Source organism: Gopherus evgoodei, chromosome 5 (genome assembly GCF_007399415.2).
Source record: "Gopherus evgoodei ecotype Sinaloan lineage chromosome 5, rGopEvg1_v1.p, whole genome shotgun sequence".
NCBI classification, from domain to species: domain Eukaryota; kingdom Metazoa; phylum Chordata; order Testudines; family Testudinidae; genus Gopherus; species Gopherus evgoodei.
Genome location: NC_044326.1, coordinates 96,550,022 through 96,569,081, shown reverse-complemented (window position 1 = coordinate 96,569,081; position 19,060 = coordinate 96,550,022). Strand labels below are relative to the sequence as shown.

The 19,060-nt window shown below is 39.0% G+C and overlaps 1 long non-coding RNA gene across 1 annotated transcript; it reads left to right on the top strand.

Moving 5' to 3' along the window:
• Positions 1-899: 899 nt before the first annotated feature.
• Positions 900-17,642, top strand: LOC115652483. Its single transcript, XR_004000657.1, has 3 exons — positions 900-916; positions 8,615-8,617; positions 17,520-17,642. It is a non-coding gene; the product is annotated as an uncharacterized LOC115652483 (long non-coding RNA).
• Positions 17,643-19,060: the final 1,418 nt, after the last annotated feature.

The following is a 19,060-nucleotide window of genomic DNA, read 5'->3' as shown; positions in this document are numbered from 1 at the left end:
TTTTTATTATTATTATCATTATTATTAGACTAAAGACTGTAACATAAACCATGCAGGAATACTGGCTGCTCATAACCCGCTAAAGGTTTTTGTTTTGTATTTTTCCCTTGAACTATCTGTGGCATTCTCTTTGGGGTTGCTTTTTTATTTTTTTATTCATCTATAAAATGCTTGACAAAAAAAATCTTCACCAGAAACTTGGGGTCACTACTACCTAAATAGCACATTACAAAGTACTGAGACAATGTGGGACTTTCATTATACTCCTCTATAAAGAGAGATACACTAGCTCTAAATTCAGGGTAAGCTGGATCTATTATACATGGAAACATACATAAAAAAGGGGAGAAAAATAAGCCTTTTCTTTCATTATACTTCACATTTCATTGAATATTGAATGCCTAGAACACACACTATTATGATACTAAATTGAGTGGTCTATAAAATTGACTATACTGTAGAAACAATTAAGAGTAGGATTCTGCTTTCAAACTGATATAAGCCTGGAGTAAACTACATAGAAGTCAATGACACAGATCCTTCAGCAGCTTTGCATTACGTTGATGTCATAAAGATGCTATAAAGCTGATTTAATGAGCCACACAACGATACCCCAATGTAGTAAGCATCTTGTATTCTTAGAGCTACTGTAGTTAGCACAGGAAGTGTGGCCAGAGGAAAAGGGGTATGACTAGGCATTCCTGTTCCCTGGTATCATAGAATCATAGCATATCAGGGTTGGGAGAGACTTCAGGAGGTCATTTAGACCAAACCCTGCTCAAAGCAGGACCAATCCCCAACTAAATCATCCCAGCCTGGGCTTTATCAAGCCTGACCTTAAAAACCTCTAAGGAAGGAGATTCCACACCTCCCTAGGTAACCAGTTCTAGTGCTTCACTACCCTCCTAGTGAAAAAGTTTTTTTTCCCTAATATCCAGCCTAAACCTCCCCCACTGCAACTTGAGACTGTTACTCCTTGTTTTGTAATCTGTTACCACTAAGAACAGTCTAGATCCATCCTCTTTGAAATCTCCTTTCAGGTGATTGAAAGCAGCTATCAAATCCCCCCTCATTCTTCTCTTCTGCAGACTAAACAATCCCAGTTCCCTCAGCCTCTCCTCATAAGTCAAGTGCTCCAGCCCCCTAATAATATTTGTTGCGCTCCGCTGGACTCTCTCCAATTTTTCCACATCCTTCTTGTGGAGTGGGGCCCAAAACTGGACACGGTACTCCAGATGAGGCCACACCAACGTCAAATAGAGAGGAATGTTCATGTCCCTCGATCTGATGGCGATACCCCTACTTATACAGCCCAAAATGCCATTAGCCTTCTTGGCAACAAGGGCACACTGTTGACTCATATCCAGCTTCTCATCCACTGTAACCCCTAGGTCCTTTTCTGCAGAACTGTTGCCTAGCCATTCAGTCCCGAGTCTGTAGCAGTGCATGGGATTCTTCCATCCTCAGGGCAGGTCTCTGCACTTGTCCTTGTTGAACCTCATCAGATTTCTTTTGGCCCAATTATCTAATTTGTCTAGGTTCCTTTGTATCCTATCCCTACTCCTCAATATATCTACCACTCCTCCCAGTTTAGTGTCACCTGCAAACTTGCTGAGGGTGCAGTCTACACCATCCTCTAGATCATTAATGAAGATATTGAACAAAACCAGCCCCTGGACAGACCCTTGGGGCACTCTGCTTGATACTCGCTGCCAACTAGACATGGAGTGTTCCTAGCTGCTTGCTGTATTGGACTACATGCGGGAGTAAGGACTAAAGGGTTACTCACATAAATAAGTCTTGTAGGACAAGGCCTTTAATTTTCATGTTACATCTGCTATAAAAGCGTCTCTCTTTATTTTTTCTATCTAGCCAGCTATTCATCTCTGATTTTCCTGAAGTGTCTATTTCTGTGGTTTCTAAATGTCCCATAATGAAAGACTGCACTCAAGTTCCAAAGGTGGTTTCACTAGGGAGGATAACAGATTTTCTCCTCGCTGAGAGTCCTGAGCAGCCAAGGCTCTCAAGCCATTTCCCTGGTCAGCAACCCATACTTCTCCAGAGCTCTGATTTGCAATTCTGCTCCTTCAGAGGGCTGCCCTGAAGTGGGATGGGAGCCTCCATTTTAAGGACCTATCAATCTCCAAGTTTGAAAAGTTTTTCAGATGCACTGGGTTGAGTCTGACTGTAGCCAAAGGAGCAATTCAACTTCTGCATGACTGGGAGGGGGGGAGGAAAGGGGGGAAAATTTCCCCACCACATACACTGTATAACAACTAGAATAGAATACTTAGCTATGCCACATTTTACACATTTCTTCTTTTTGATACATATAATTTGTGTGTTGGGCTCCATGTGGAACCATGAGCAATGAGGATATGGGCTCCCAATAATGCAACCAAACACTTTTTATGTGCTTATTTTCAGGGAAACTGTTGCAGGGCTTGAACTTAGATCAATGAATATTGATGGCATTTCATAAGTAAAACAAACATTCACAATAACTGAAAAAAACGTTTCCAAAACATCTTAGATAAGCTTATTATAATGGTTAATAAAATTACCCATTCATCAAAACTATAATTGAAATCTTCAGAACTACATATATAGAGGATGTCTATTGATATAATTTTCAGTCATCCCTCTTTATTGTAAAGTACAGAAAGTGTGGGCCTAATCTTCTGAAATGACAAATGGTTCCAAAATGTATGACCCACTATCCCATTTCCACTGTCAATAGTTGGCACTTCAAACCAGACAGTATTCAGATTTTCTCTCTGTTCTTCATGCAAAAGGAATAACATTTAAATTTGCATAATATGAATCCTTTTTCAAATGCTGATATTAAAAGTAAATGCTGCAATTTGTGCAATTTTTTTTATCTTGAACAGTAGTTTGTCTCTCTCCCATGTGGAAAAAATGTCAAAAGGAGGGTATTTTTCACTTTGGACCTTGAAGAAGGTAAAATGGCTAACATCCCTGAATCATTACATTTAATCACAAGCAGAGCAATCACCCTTCTCCACAAAGCACAGTTGAAGCCAGATCTGCACAATGCACCTTTATTATAGGTAGAAGGGGAAATAAATTAGTCAATCATCTGTAAAATGAAGAATGACAGCCTTGCCAACACTTATGTGAATGATGGGTTTCATTTAATCAAATGTATTTGCAGTACATAAATGTTCATAGCAGAAGTCAAGGTATTTTAGTAGTTACAGCAAAGCAGAGATGTTTTGATAACTCTCATTTGGTACAGGGAAAATATCTTCTTACTTCTAACATGAAAGAATGAAGGCAGGAAATACTATGTATATAAATAAATGTGCTATAATATTGGTCTGGATGCCTCTAAAAAGCTTTATCTTTCATCCAGCCAATTATATGAATATATTACTTTTAAAAATATGCTGTGTAATGTGTTTTTAACACTTGACAATTTTGACTTCAATATCTCTGTGCCTCAGTTCCTATCTGTGATATGAGGATGGTAATATCATCTTGCCTCACAGGGGTGCTGCAAAGCTAAATTAATTCCTGTGTGTGAGCCACTCAGATACTAGGGTGAAGAGGGTTCTAGAAAAAAAACTGATGAAATTAATAATCCTGTATTCAGAGTAAGGTAGGAATGGTGTGTTGCAAACAAGGCCTGGGGGCATGGACTGGATGATGATGATGATCAATATTGAATAACTCAGTATGGGCTCGTTCAGTATGTGCTCATGCATCATATGCATACTCACAAGGTTGCACAGGCACCCTTAATTCTGGCATTTCTTAAACTTCAAATGCTTTAATGATTTAATGTTCTTTGAAATTCATTTTCACCCTCAGTGTAATATGATTATAATTTAGAGATGGGCCCACACGAAAAAGTTATTCAGATTCCACCAGATTTCAGGCCCAGTTATGGCCAAGGGGAAAGAGCTAGTGAGAGTTACGTGTGTTTTATGACTTTTATACTGTGGCATGTAAAACCAAATTACCTTTTAAAATAACATCTCACACAGAGATCTTTGGGAAAAAAAACTCAAGTCACCTTGGTGGTCCCACTTCCCCAAATTACTATTTGAAACATGGTGGGGCTAAACCCATATCAGCCATTTCTGGACCAAAAACTGGGGATTTGGATAAAAAGCAAGCTAAATTCAAATTACCTCTTAGTTTGAATTTTGCAAGCTTTCCTTAATTCAATGAGTCTTTCTCAAAACCAGGACTTGTTTTTGTCTCTCTCCAAAATTATTAGGGGTTTAACGTATACATCTCTGATTACTAATACATTTATCTGTTGTGGTTTAACTCGCTTTTGGTTGTTTTCTGAGCTGAAGGATGTATAAAAGAGATTTTGTAGGTATATTTTGTCACTGGTTGCTGCAGAAATTCCAGATGGGACTGTTGATCATGAGTGTAAAATGCACTTGGTATAGTAATGCTTCCAATAATTTAATAACACTCAAGATATTTAAACAACATTTGATTGTTATTTTCTTTGGGACTACTAATATTGCTTTTAAAATATATATTTTTTTCAATCACGGGCAAGAAATACTGAAAGATTTTTTTTTAAATTGTTCTATTTTTTGGAGGCATAGGGTACAGGATTGTCCATTGTGAGGTCAATTTTGTGAAGCTCTGAGTACTTTAGATTTCTGTTGAAGTCAGAGGGAGTTGACCTCACGGAGGTGTTCAGTACTTTGTAGGATCAAGTTCTATATCTCAATTCTCTATTGGGATAATACTGGACCTGAGCTGTAAAGTTCAGTTGTAGATGACTTCTCTGGATCTGAACTCTCATAACTGGGGTGTTTGATTTTGGGGCTTCAGACCATGGTCATTACAAAGACCGGTTCTGTTCAATATCTTCATCAACGATTTAGATGTTGGCATAGAAAGTACGCTTATTAAGTTTGCGGACGATACCAAACTGGGAGGGATTGCAACTGCTTTGGAGGACAAGGCCAAAATTCAAAATGATCTGGACAAATTGGAGAAATGGTCTGAGGTAAACAGGATGAAGTTCAATAAAGATAAATGCAAAGTGCTCCACCTAGGAAGGAACAATCAGTTTCACACATACAGAATGGGAAGAGACTGTCTAGGAAGGAGTATGGCAGAAAGAGATCTAGGGGTCATAGTAGACCACAAGCTTAATATGAGTCAACAGTGTGATACTATTGCAAAAAAGCAAACATGATTCTGGGATGCATTAACAGGTGTGTTGTAAACAAGACACGAGAAGTCATTCTTCCGCTTTACTCTGCGCTGGTTAGGCCTCAACTGGAGTATTGTGTCCAGTTCTGGGCAGCGCATTTCAAGAAAGATGTGGAGAAATTGCAGAGGGTCCAGAGAAGAGCAACAAGAATGATTAAAGGTCTTGAGAACATGACCTATGAAGGAAGGCTGAAGGAATTGGGTTTGTTTAGTTTGGAAAAGAGAAGACCGAGAGGGGACATGATAGCAGTTTTCAGGTATCTAAAAGGGTGTCATCAGGAGGAGGGAGAAAACTTGTTCACCTTAGCCTCCAATGATAGAACAAGAAGCAATGGGCTTAAACTGCAGCAAGGGAGATTTAGGTTGGACATTAGGAAAAAGTTTCTAACTGTCAGGGTAGTTAAACACTGAAATAGATTGCCTAGGGAAGTTATGGAATCTCCATCTCTGGAGTATTTAAGAGTAGGTTAGATAAATGTCTATTAGGGATGGTCTAGACAGTATTTGGTCCTGCCATGAGGGCAGAGGACTGGACTTGATGACCTCTCGAGGTCCCTTCCAGTCCTAGAGTCTATGAGTCTATGAGTGAACCATGACATTTAGATCAGATAAGAACTTCAACAGAGATTGGAGCTGATAGAATGTGTTTCAGAACAGATATTCCAGTTTGAGGCCATTTCTAATTTTAGGTCATGTATGAAACAATGTCAAACAAATACCAACTGTGGAAAAGAAGAACAAGGTAGAGATGTATAAAGGAGGAGACCTGCCAAAAAATCAGCTCAGATAAAATCAGAAAAATGAATTTGGCATGTGCTACAAACATGAAAATATTCAATAAAGGGGAATAGCTTGTACTGTATCAGAATCAAGCTATTCCGTAGATTAAAGACAAGTGGGCTGTCCAGCTGGAGAAACAGTATAAACAGCAGCACAGGGATTGTTCTCAGCTGCAGATGGAGTTATACTATTAGGGTCACTTTCAAAAATGGGAGTGTGTTGTGATGCAGAACAAAATCAAGATTTGAAATCTTAACATTTTTCATGAAATGGAAGTGTTGTTTTCCAGGCAGCCCTACCTCTAAGCGCTATTCATCATCTTAGAATTCTTTCCATTCCTGTTAGAACTGATAAGCAAATGTAATGAAGGAAAAAGAAAGGGAGAGGGAAGGCTGATTATGATTTTTCAAATCTTTATCCTTGGTCTCAGGCTAATGGGCCAGGTAGCATAAGCATTCAAAATAAAAGAGATGACCCTAAGGAAGACAATCGGAAAGGTAAGCAGTTCTATTAAAAAAAGACACTTTAACCATTTTCAGCCTAAAAATTTTATCATATTGTTAATATTTAAGATTACAACAAGAAACCACTTTAGGTTGTAACCAGAAATAAATGTTTACTGGAAATTTTAAATGCAATGTATTTTCAAAGTGAGGTATGGGAAGCAAGCTCACTGAATACCTTGAAAATGAACTAGTTTACTTTAAGTAAGCTAGTGTAATTCTACAATATGCATTACATCTCTATTAAGGTTTACCTTTCTTCTGTGTCTTGCCTATGAGTTTCCATAAAGCAATGTTTGCTCATAAAAGGATAGGTGTTTACCTTATCCTACTTATGAAGGGAGGTAGAAAAAAATGCCTTTAAGACGTCTCTGAAGTTCCCCATGTCTAGCCTGCGGTTTGCAATCTGTTCTCCTGTTTAATATTTCAGTAAATATCACTATGTTTCACCAAAAGCAAGACAAATTCCAGTCTCCGCTGCAATTGATGGTTGCCTGAGGGTGCATTCAAAGCATCAGGTGCAAGAGAGTGCTAAATCCTGAGCCTATGGAATTAACATCAACATCTAAATTTTGAACAGACGGAAAATGATGCAATAAGACTACATATTCTATATATTTTCTTTAAAATTCAGTCTCTCAATGGAACTATAGCACGTCATGATCACACATATACATCTACAATTGTGTAATTTTCACAATTACTCTCCTTGTTAATAGTATTGTTGACAATTGCATTTTTACGTAAAACAGGACACACGATCTTTTATTTGTCTCTGAAATAATATAGTAGTAGGTATAGTTAGAAATATGGTCTCCAGTTCATACCATCACTTGTCATAATTCCATGGATTTCAGTGGAGCTATGCTGATACCCTCTGAGGACCTGGCAGACTAACTTCAGTGGCAGACAGCTATATTCAGTCCCTCCCAGGAGGGACTCCACAATTCTCAAGATCAGTCCTATTTGAAAAGTGATGCTTAATTCTGATTAGTGAGATAGGCCCTCTGGTGGTCTTATTAGGATAATATTTGCTACAAAAATATTTGTAAATGAAAATTTAATATTTGATTTCAACATTCACATTTTCCAGGACTATTTTAACCAGTAAAATTTGATTGCACAAATGTTCACAGAAAGTAAACTAAATGGATCTGAGAATGGCCCAAATAGCCCAAGTTATCTGAGTCTGAGCTTCTCCAAACTGCAAGGATGCTCAGATACAAGGTTTGATTCAGACCATTGCAGAGATAATGGGCACTCTCAGAATACAGATTTGGGTTTGTGTCAGAATTTCTTCACATTATATGGGTTTGGGATTAGGGTTTTACTTCAGATGTATCTTCAGCTAAATTAAAATAGTACTTGTAGGAAATTGTGTTCTTAACTAAAAGTGACATCATACACTTACACAAGCAATTACTGTTTCATGTACAGTTACTTGTTCACTGGCATAATGGAAGCATTCAGAATCATTCTGGTACAACATAGATGCCAATTTTTAAAAACTTGGCCCCAGCTTTAAGCATGTTAATAACAGCAAGGGATATTAATTGGCTTTTCAACTACAAGGAAGATAATTTGACCACTGGAAGCATGCAGCAACTGTATGTAACCTCTAAATAATGTTCACCTTTAGGCAGGATAAGCACCATTCAAAATATATTTGCTGCCAAAATAACCCTCCTTATCTTTTCAATGGAATACCTATACAGCATTATACAATGTAATCTGTTCAGGTGCTCCTCCATCACCAGAGTTTCTGATCATCTTTCAAATTCCTGAAGTACGCACAGAGAACTAACAATGCAAAAAACTTAAAATATACTATAGAGGATAATTTTAGAAGTAGAGAAAGTGGAAGAGAAAGAGGTGAAACTCAAATTTATGGGAAAATGTAATTTATTTAAGAATTAGGCCAATCACCACAACAATTTAACTGCATCTAAATACTGATTGTTTTAGTTCAGACAGAAATCTGATACTTCTTCCATTTATGCTTTGTGTATTTTACACACATATATATACTGAAATTTAGCATTTCTGACATAATAACAGTTTTATACTTTATATATAATCAGTTTCAGGATTATGGCCTTAGCTACTTGCTGGAGGATTAGCTGGTGTTCATGGTTCAGAGTCCTCACTCATCAATTTGCCAATAGCTTGAGTCCTTTATGTGGCTTTTTCTCATCCATGTTGTGTAGTGTAAACTATGCTCCAGCTCTATTCTATATCCTACAGTAAATGCATCCTTCTCCTTTCAAAGTTCCCTTCTGTTGCTTCCTGGACTACCAGGAAACTACTTTCTATTAGCTTCCACACAAACTGCTTAATGTTGCTTCCTGAATTATCTAGTTCTCTGCCATCATTCAATGACTATTGGGACACGTATTTTCTTCTCACTGCTGCAAGTTCTATATAACCTAGGATCAACACCTTACATCTGAGGTGAGCGGTGTTTAAACCTTCTGGGACTAGCACATAGCTTTAAGCCATTTTTTCATGGGTCTGGTTAGCTTCTCATGAAAGTGAGCTATATCAACTTTCCATTGTGTACACTAGTCCCTAGGCACTGGAAAAGGGAGAGGCAAGCATGACTCTTCAGAATGGTTATTTACCTGTGCTGCTGGGGATTGGAGCAAACAGGAGATAGGTGAATCATTGCATTTTCCTGAGCCAGGTTCAGCTGGCCCAATTTCCACATTGCAAATATATGTAGTCATCCTGGGTTAACTAAATTATGTGACACATAGTACCTTATAATTGAAAGGGGAGTATCTAATTGCTGGAAAGCAGATGATCTTACCCATTTGAGTATGCCTGAAGAGAATAAAAAAAATACTGGCCTGCAGTCTTACTCCTTGTGATTTTATCAGATTCTATCAGCTAAGCACATTTGGATTTGGTTAGTGGTCAGTATTGGAGTTTTCCAAAGGGAAAGGAAACCCATGAAATCCATTGGTGTCTTTTTTTGTACCAGTCTGCAGCCTTTATTTCATATCCCAAAGAAATCTCATCCTATATTTGCATCTAGCCTCTGAGCATTTAATCTCAAGTTCATCGCATTAGTATTGATCACCTTTATTTCTGGATGCACTTCTCTGCCTGTCTTTTCACTTACATTGTTATTGCTAATACTTTTCCTTGTATTACCTTAGGCTTTTCCTGTGTTGTGTCAATTAATTCTTTATCCATAAAAAAAAAGATATATAAAGCCTGCATGTTCGTTTCCTGGAACAATACAAAAGAAAATGCCAAATTATATCTGTCCAAAAACAGTCTGGAGTCTGTTAAAGATTATACAGACGTATTAACCATTTAGAATTCCATACTTGATAAGGACCAAAGTAAGTGTTTTGTGATAGACTTCTGTAAGGTATTTGACTTGGTACTGAATGACATTTTAATTAGAAATCTAGAACAGTATGACACTAACATGGCACACATGAAATGGATGAAATACTGCCTCACTGATGTAACAATAAATGGGAATCATCAAGTGGGTATATTTCTAATGGGGTCAAGAAGGAATCAGTCCTCAACCCAATGTTATTAAATATTTGTTTCAATGACCTGGAAGGAAAAAGAAAATTATTACTGATGAATTGGGGGAGTGTGACAGGATGTATAACCTCCTCAATGTAGATGAAGAGGTTAAGGAGTTGCTGTGGGTGCCCACAGCACCTTCAGCCCTGTCAATCATGTCAAGTGTGGAATAAAGGCTTAAAAACAAAAAGTTCCAGCAATTGCTGAGCAAGTGGATTTGACTGAAGAACTTGTGGATCCAAAGGCAGAGGAGGCCTGGAATTACTTCAAGTCAAAGTTGCAGAAACTGTCAGAAGCCTGCATCTCAAGAAAGGGGAAAAAATTCATAGGCAGACATTGTAGATGAAGCTGGATCAGCAAGCATCTCAGAGAGGTGATTAAGAAAAAGCAGAAAGCCTAAAAGAAGTGGAAGATGGGAGGGATTAGCAAGGAAAGCTACCTTATTGAAGTCAGAACATGTAGGGATAAAGTGAGAAAGGCCAAAAGCCATGTAGAGTTGGACCTTGCAAAGGGAACTAAAACCAATAGTAAAAGGTTCTATAGCCATATAAATAAGAAGAAAACAAAGAAAGAAGAAGTGGGAGCGCTAAACACTGAGGATGGAGTGGAGGTTAAGGATAATCTAGGCATGGCCCAATATCTAAACAAACACTTTGCCTGAGTCTCTGATGAGGCTAATGAGGAGCTTAGGGATAATGGCAGGATGACAAATGGGAATGAGGATATGGAGGTAGATATTACCACATCCGAGGTAGAAGCCAAACTTGAACAGCTTAATGGAATGAAATCGGAGGGCCCAGCTAATCTTCATCCAAGTATATTAAAGCAACTGGCACATGAAATTGCAAGCCCATTAGCAAGAATTTTTAATGAATCATTAAACTCAGGGGTTGTACCATACAACTGGAGAATTGCTAACATAGTTCCTATTTTTAAGAAAGGGAAAAAAGGTGATCCTAGTAACTATAGGGCTGTTGGTCTGATATCTGTAGTATGCAAGGTCTTGGGAAAAAAATTGAAAGAGTAGGTAGTTAAGGACATTGAGGTCAATGGTAATTGGGACAATACGCAACATGGTTTTACAAAAGGTAGATCGTGCCAAACCAACCTGATCTCCTTCTTTGAGAAGATAACAGATTCTTTAGACAAAGGAAATGCAGTGGATCTAATTTACATTGATTTCAATAAGGCATTTGATACTATTCCACATGGGGAATTAGTTACATTGGAAAAGATGGTGATCAATATGAAAATTGAAAGATGGATAAGGAGCTGGTTAAAGGGAAGACTACAGTGGGTCATACTGAAAGGTGAACTGTCAGGCTGGAAGGAGGTTACTAGTGGAGTTCCTCAGGGACTGGTTTTGGGACTAATCTTTTTATTACTGACCTTGGTGCAAAAAGTGGGAATGTGCTAATAAAGTTTATGGATGACACAAAACTGGAGGTATTGCTAACACAGAGAAGGACCGGAATATCATACAGGAAGATCTGGATGACCTTGTGAACTGGAGTAATAGTAATAGGATGAAATTTAATAGTGAAAAGTGCAAGGTCATGCATTTAGGGATTAACAACAAGAATTTTGGTTATAAATTGGGGACACATCAACTGGAAGAAACAGAGAAGGACCTTGGAGTATTGGTTAATCACAGAATGACCATGAGCCACCAATGTGATATGGCCGTTAAAAAAAGCTAATGTGGTTTTAGGATGCATCAGGCGAGGTATTTCCAGTAAAGATAAGGAGGTGTTAGTACCATTATACAAGGCACTGGTGAGACCTCATCTGGAATAGCGTATGCAATTCTGGTCTCCCATGTTAAAGAAGGATGAATTCAAACTGGAACAGGTACAGAGAAGGCCTGCTAGGATGATCCGAGAAATGGAAAACCTATCTTATGAAAGGAGACTGAAAGAGCTTGGCTTGTTTAGCCTAACCAAAAGAAGGCTGAGGGGAGATACGATTGCTCTTTATAAGTATATCAGAGGGATAAACATCAGGGTGGGAGAGGAATTATTTAAGCTTAGTACCAATGTGGACACAAGAACAAATGGATATAAACTAGACACTAGGAAGTTTAGACTTGAAATTAGACAAAGGTTTCTAACCATTAGAGGAGTGAAGTTCTGGAACAGCCTTCCAAGGGGAGTAGTGGGGGCAAAAGACATATCTGGCTTCAAGACTAAGCTTGATAAGTTTATGGAGGGGATAGTATGGTGGGATAGCCTAATTTTGGCAATTAATTAATCTTTGATTATTAGCAGGTAAATATGCCCAATAATCTGTGATGGGATGTTAGATGGGGTGGGATCTGAGTTACTACAGAGAATTCTTTCCTGGGTGCTGTCTGGCTGAGTTTTGCCACGTGCTCAGGGTTTAACTGATCACCATATTTAGGGGTGGGAAGGAATTTTCCTCCAGGGAAAATTGGCAGAGGCTCTGGAGGTTTTTCGCCTTCTCTGCATCATGGGGCATGGGTCACTTGCTGGAGGATTCTCTGCACCTTGCCATCTTTAAACCACGATTTGAGGACTTCAGTAACTCAGACATAAGTTAGGGATTTGTTCCAGGAGTGACTGGGTGAGATTCTGTGGCCTGCATTGTCTCTTCTGACTGTAAGTCTTTGAATCTATAAGTCTGGCAGAGAGGGACTGGTGGCTTCACAGCTTCTGGAAGCCTTCAGGGAAACTTCCCACAGGAAGACCATTTACCAGCCTCCCCAACCATGCTTACAAGGAGACAGTGACCTGGTATACTGGCTGACTAAGATGGGTCAAGCCAAGTAGGTGGCTGGTGCTGCTACCCTCTATCTGTTTTGGCATTAGAAAATCTGAAAATAAGCAAAAGGGACTATGGGAATAGGAGCCAAGAGCCCCATCGCCAACAACGCAGATTATCTAGCCCAGTTTGCGTCATAGGGACTCCTATTTAGGGCACTTCATTCTGCCTAAGAACTTGTCAATGCATACCCAGTAGGAGGTAACTGTTAGCATAAGAATGTTCATGCAAGGTCTGACCAATATCCCATTTAGCCCAGTATCCTGGCTTCTGACAATGACCAATGTCGCATCAGACGGAATGAACAGAACTAGGCAATTATCATCAAGTGATCTATCCGCTGTCCAACAGGCTCAGCTTCTGGCATTAGTGGCTTAAGATACCCAAAGCCATTAATGAACATATCAAATTATTTTTGGAATCCTGTTTTACTTTTGGCCTTCACAACATCCCTTAGCAATGAGTTCCACAGGTTGACTGTGTATTATGTTAAATAGTACTTCCCTTTGTTTGTTTTAACCCTACTGCATATTAATCTCATTGAGTGACCTCTGGTTCTTGTGTTATGGGAAGGGGTAAATAACACTTCCCTATTCACTTGCTTCATACCATTCGTGATTGTATAGACCTCTATCATATCCCCCAAGTCATCTCTTTTCCAAGCTGAACAGTGCCAGTCCTTTTAATCTCTCCTCATACGAAAGCTCTTCCATACCCCTAGTGATTATTGTTGTCCTCCTCTGTATCTTTTCCAATTCTAATATATCTTTTTTGAGATGTGACAACCAAAGATGCATGCAGTATTCACAGTGTATTTATATAGTGGCATTATGATATTTTCTGTCTTATCTATTCCTTTCCTAATGGTTCCTAACCTTGTTAGCTTTTTTGACTGCTTCTGCACATTGTGTGGATGTTTTCAGAGAATTATCCACAACAACTCCAGGATCTCTTTTCTTGAATGATAACAGCTAATTTGGAACCTACCATTTTGTATCTATAGTTGGGATTATGTTTTCCAATGTGCATTACTTCCCATTTATCAACTCTGAAATTCAAATGCCAATTTGTTGCCCAGTCACCCAAATTTGTGAGATCCCTTTGTAACCCTCCGCAGTCAGCTTTGGACTTAACTATCCTGAGTAATTTTGTATAGTCTGCAAATTTTCCTACCTCACTGTTTACTCCTTTTTTCCAGATAATTTATGAATATGTTGAACAGCACTGGTCCCAGTACTGATCCCAGGTGGAAACCCCTATTTACCTCTCTCTGTTGAGCCTGAGAACTGTGACAGGGAACAGTAAACAATGAGGACAGGCCTCTGATACAGAACAATTTGGATCACTTGGTAAGCTGGGCTGGGCAGAAGCAAACAATACATTCTAGCTAGCCATAATAATTTTTTGGATAAAAAAAATGTAGGCTATACTCACAAGATGGGAGGCATGCTATTCTGGGAAGCTGTGACTCTGAAAGCGATTTGAGAAACATTGTAGATAATCAGCTGAATATGAGCTCCCAGTGAGATACTTGCCAAAAGGACTAAAGAGATATTTTGATTCATAAAGGGGAATCTCCAGGAGGAGTAGAGAGATTTTTACCTCTAATTAGCACTAATGTGACTACTGCTGGAATACTATGGTCTTCTGGTATCAAATATTCAAGCAGGATATTGATAAATTAGACCTAAACAAATCATTAGCAAAAACATGCCTTATAGTGAGCTCACTCCATTTAGCTTAACAAAGAGAAAATAAAGGGGTGACTTGATCAGTCTTTAAGTACCTACATGGGGAACAAATATTTAATAATGAATTCTTCAGTCTGTCAGAAAAAAGGAACAAGATTCAGAAACACTGGCTGTAAACTGAAGGTAGATAAAAATGTATTCCTTATTTCCAGTCTGAATTTAACTGAGTGTAATTAACCATTGGAAGAATTTACCAATCATCATAGTGGATTCTTCAACACTGATTTTCTGAATCAAGGTTTTGTTGTGTTTTAAAAGATATACTCTAGGAATTATTTTGACAAAGTTCTATAGCTCTATGTTATAGAAAAGGAGATCTGATTAGATGATTTCAATGGTCCTCCAGCCTTAGAATCAACTTAAAATTCTCTTCAGGGGGGTTTAATGAAACGTAATAGCACAATGTACGACTCTGGTTTTCTCGTGACTCAGTCTTGGATAACTGTTGCCCCCACCAAGCTTCTCCCTTGAAAGATTTACCTCAAGGCACCCCTCACTCTGCTCCCTTATCATAAGGATCCATCCCTAGCAGCAAGAGTCCCCTGACAGATGTGGTATGTGTTCTGAGAAAGCTGCTGTAGAAAATTCCATTCACCACAGTCTCACTCCAGACTAAATAAATGAATTTACAATTATTAAGAAGTAAACCTATGGATGAACTTTGGTACTGATCATCTGGAAACTCCCAGTGTCCTATTCAAGCCCTGAAAAAAAATCTTATTTTATGGCTGTTCTTTAAATCTGGTCTCACTGCCACCCAATCTTGACAGCTAAGTCTTGATGGACCCATCTCTGGAGTCTGGAGAGGCCTTTCTTGACAACAACAAGCCTGGACCAAGGTATCTCCAGCTAGCAACTCTCCACACTCCCTCCACCAGTGATAGTCTTCCCACTGTCAAACTTTCAAACAAACATTCTGGGATGGGTCCTAGCAACCAATGGACCCGCACAGAATCCTTAGACAATGGTTTGTAACCTCATTTCCACCCACATATCTTACCTTCCACATACCTAAAATATATGCAAACACATATCCTAATATACTCCACAGACACAAGAATGATTCTATCAAACATTCCTAGGTTATGTTAAGTAGTACTTGTTCATACCAGTAGCCCTACTGACTTCAGGGGGATTAATTCATGTGAATAAATCCTCCTTAGCATGAATAGGAGCTGTGGAATTAAACAGAGACCTAGTAGCATGAACAAGAATATTTGTCCATTTCCATAGCTGTCTACCAGTTCAAATAGTGCCATTTCTTTGCCATCTCATGAATAACTGTAAGGTTTATAGGAGACGGTTAGAGGTAAACTGTTTCTCTTTTCTTCTATATATGCATCCAGTTCAATGTACTAATATTATGAAGATGTGTGGAGAAGTTGCAACCACAGAGATGGCTCTCCTTCTGTACCATGTTGGGTTTACTACTGCCAGGCCCTCAATGAATTTGTCTGGGGATTGGCGGCAAGGCATTGCAGTATAGCATTCCCAGATGTGGAACTCAGTGCCTCTACATCAGAGCATGCAGCAAATCATACCTTTCTGGCCAAGCATGCGCTTGACTACAGATCACTGCCTGTATGTGCCTGTGCACACACACTTTCCTGTACAATATTCACATACGACAAAAAAAGATTGAATAGAAAATTTTTAGGGTGAATATAACATAATACTATGCTGTGCGTAACAGCATGAAATTCTTGGAAATTTAAACACTGTAAGTAGGCATACATTTCCATTTAACATTTTATAAATGTCCTAGGTCATCAGTAAGTAATAGAATTAATATTTTCATAATGCTTCTTTGTTACAACAATTATTTCAATAAGAGAATTAAAAGTTACTAAACTAAACTGTCCTTATCTTTTTACTCTGGATTAACAATTAATTTATTAAACTCTTTCATAAATAAATTGATAACCAAAAAACAGTCTCAAATCATGGTCTTGACTGATTGCTTTTGCTGATCTTGCTGAGTAACAGCATTTCATGGAAGTGACATTATCAATACATCATAAAAGCAATGTATCAGTGTAATAAATCAGACAGACAAGGCCTGCATGGTGCATTATGCCTCCCAAAGCCTTCTATAATTATTTGTAATAGCAGAAATGCAAACTTACTGAGGCTTGATTAAGAAGGGATGAGTTATAGTTTTAAATTATTTCTGGTTCTTTATCAACTGTGCCTAGTAGTTTAGTTTCTTCCCCGTCTTTAATCCATTTTGATTTAGAATATTGAGGAACATGTCCCTCAACATTCTTCAGTAGTTTTTAGTTGGTCCAGTAAATTCCATAATGGTGTGAAATAGCCCTGGATTCTAGAGATGGGTAGAATCTCTTCCATATCAAATTGATATTTTCTACATATGTACAAGATGCTAGCCATGCTTTCTGTGTTAAGGGACTATGATTTCTTGTAATAAGAACAAGGGAGATTGATATGTACTCCAGCATGGGTGCAAGTGAAGGGCCAAACTCTGCCTAACCCTAATTGACAGTGCACATATTGGGGGAAGGAAAGGTGTAAGGAGCTTTCGTCCTATAAGCACATTAATCCTTAACTACTCAACCAAAGGGTATAGGGAACAGCAGAATGAAGTGGAGAGAAGGCAGAGCCATGGCTCCAATCCACAACATGTGATGGTCAATTACATGAGGAAAGTCTGCTGGACTTTGTAAAAGGGTGAACGTTTACTCTGTGCAACTAGGAGCCCAGAGAGGCATTCTATTCTCCCGTTTGAACATAGAATATTAGGGTTGGAAGAGACCTCAGGAGGTCATCTAGTCCAATCCCATGCTCAAAGCAGGACCAACACCAACTAAATCATCCCAGCCAGGGATTTGTCAACCTAGGCCTTAAAAACATCTAAGGATGGAGATTCCACTACATCTCTAGGTAAACCATTCCAGTGCTTCACCACCCTTCTACTGACATAAAGTTTCCTAATATCCAACCTAGACTTCTCCAACTGCAACTTGATACCATTGCATCTCATTCTGCCATCTGCCACCACTGAGAACAGCCTAGCTTCATCTTCCTTGGAACCCCCCTTCAGGTAGTTGAAGGCTTCTATCAAATCCCCCCTCATTCTTCTCTTCTGCAGACTAAATAAACCCAGCTTGTAGTGGTGCATGGGATTCTTCCTTCCTAAGTGCAGGACTCTGCACTTGTCCTTGTTGAACCTCATAAGATTTCTTTTGGCCCAATCTTCCAATTTGTCTAGGTCACTGTGGACACTATCCCTACCCTCTAGTGTATCTACTTCTCCCCCCAGCTTAGTGTCATCTGCGAACTTGCTGAGAGTGCAATTAATCTCATCATCCAGATAATTAATAAAGACGTGGAACAAAACAAAAAGTTTAAGCTCAGAAGATTTCACTGTTAAGCCAGAATGGTTGCCTGACATATTGGTATTCTTTCTGCACATCAGGATGGTTTATTCCTGTGCTCTCAGTAAGACTTCTTTAACATACATCCAGCTTTCCTGGACTCCTTTCCCCCTTATATTAGCCTCCCAGGAGATCCTGTCCATCAGTTCCATAAAGGGAGTCTAAGTCTGCTTTTCTGAAGTCCAGGGTCCGTAGTTTGCTACTCTCCTTTCTTCCTTTTGTCAGGATCCTGAACTCCACCATCTCATGGTCACTGCTGCCGAGGCTGCCACCCACTTCTACTTCCCCTACCAATTCTTCCCTGTTTATAAGCAGCAAGTCAAGAGGAGCACAACCCCTAGTTGGTTCCTCCAACACTTGTACCAGGAAGTTGTCCCCAACACTCTCAAAAAACTTCCTGGATTGTCTGTGCACTGCTGTATTGCTCTCCCAGCAGATATCAGGGTGATTGACATACCCCATTAGAACTAGGGCCTGTGATCTGGAAACTTCAGTTAGTTGTCTGAAGAAAGCCTCATCTACCTCATCCTTCTGATCAGATGGCCTATAGCAAATGCCCACTGCGACATCACCCTTGTTGCTCTCACCTCTAAACTTAACCCAAAGACTCTCAACAGGCTTTTCTCCAGTTTCATACTGCTTTCTTACATACAATGCAACTCCTCTGCACTCTTCCTTACATGCAATCATTTCTCCCATGAAGGCCCACACTGCCTTGAATACATGACTGCAATTTAATTGCACAATCTAGCCCTAACTAGATCTCCTCGGATTGAATTTAGCTCCAGAAGGGACCATTAGATCACTGAGTATGACTTCATATACATCTCAGACCTTAAATTTCACTCAGTTACCCCAGTATTGAACCCAACAACTAGTGCTGTCTTAAGTATCCCTTCCAGAAAAAGCATCCAGTTTTGATTTGAAGGCATCACGTGATGGAGAATCCATCACTTTCCTTGGTAGCTTGTTCTAATGAATAGTCACTTACTGCTGAAAAATTGTCTTTTTTCTCTTTCCTAATTTGAATTTGCCTGACTCCAGCTTCCAGCCATTGGTGCTTGTTATGCCTTTGTCTAATAGATTAAGC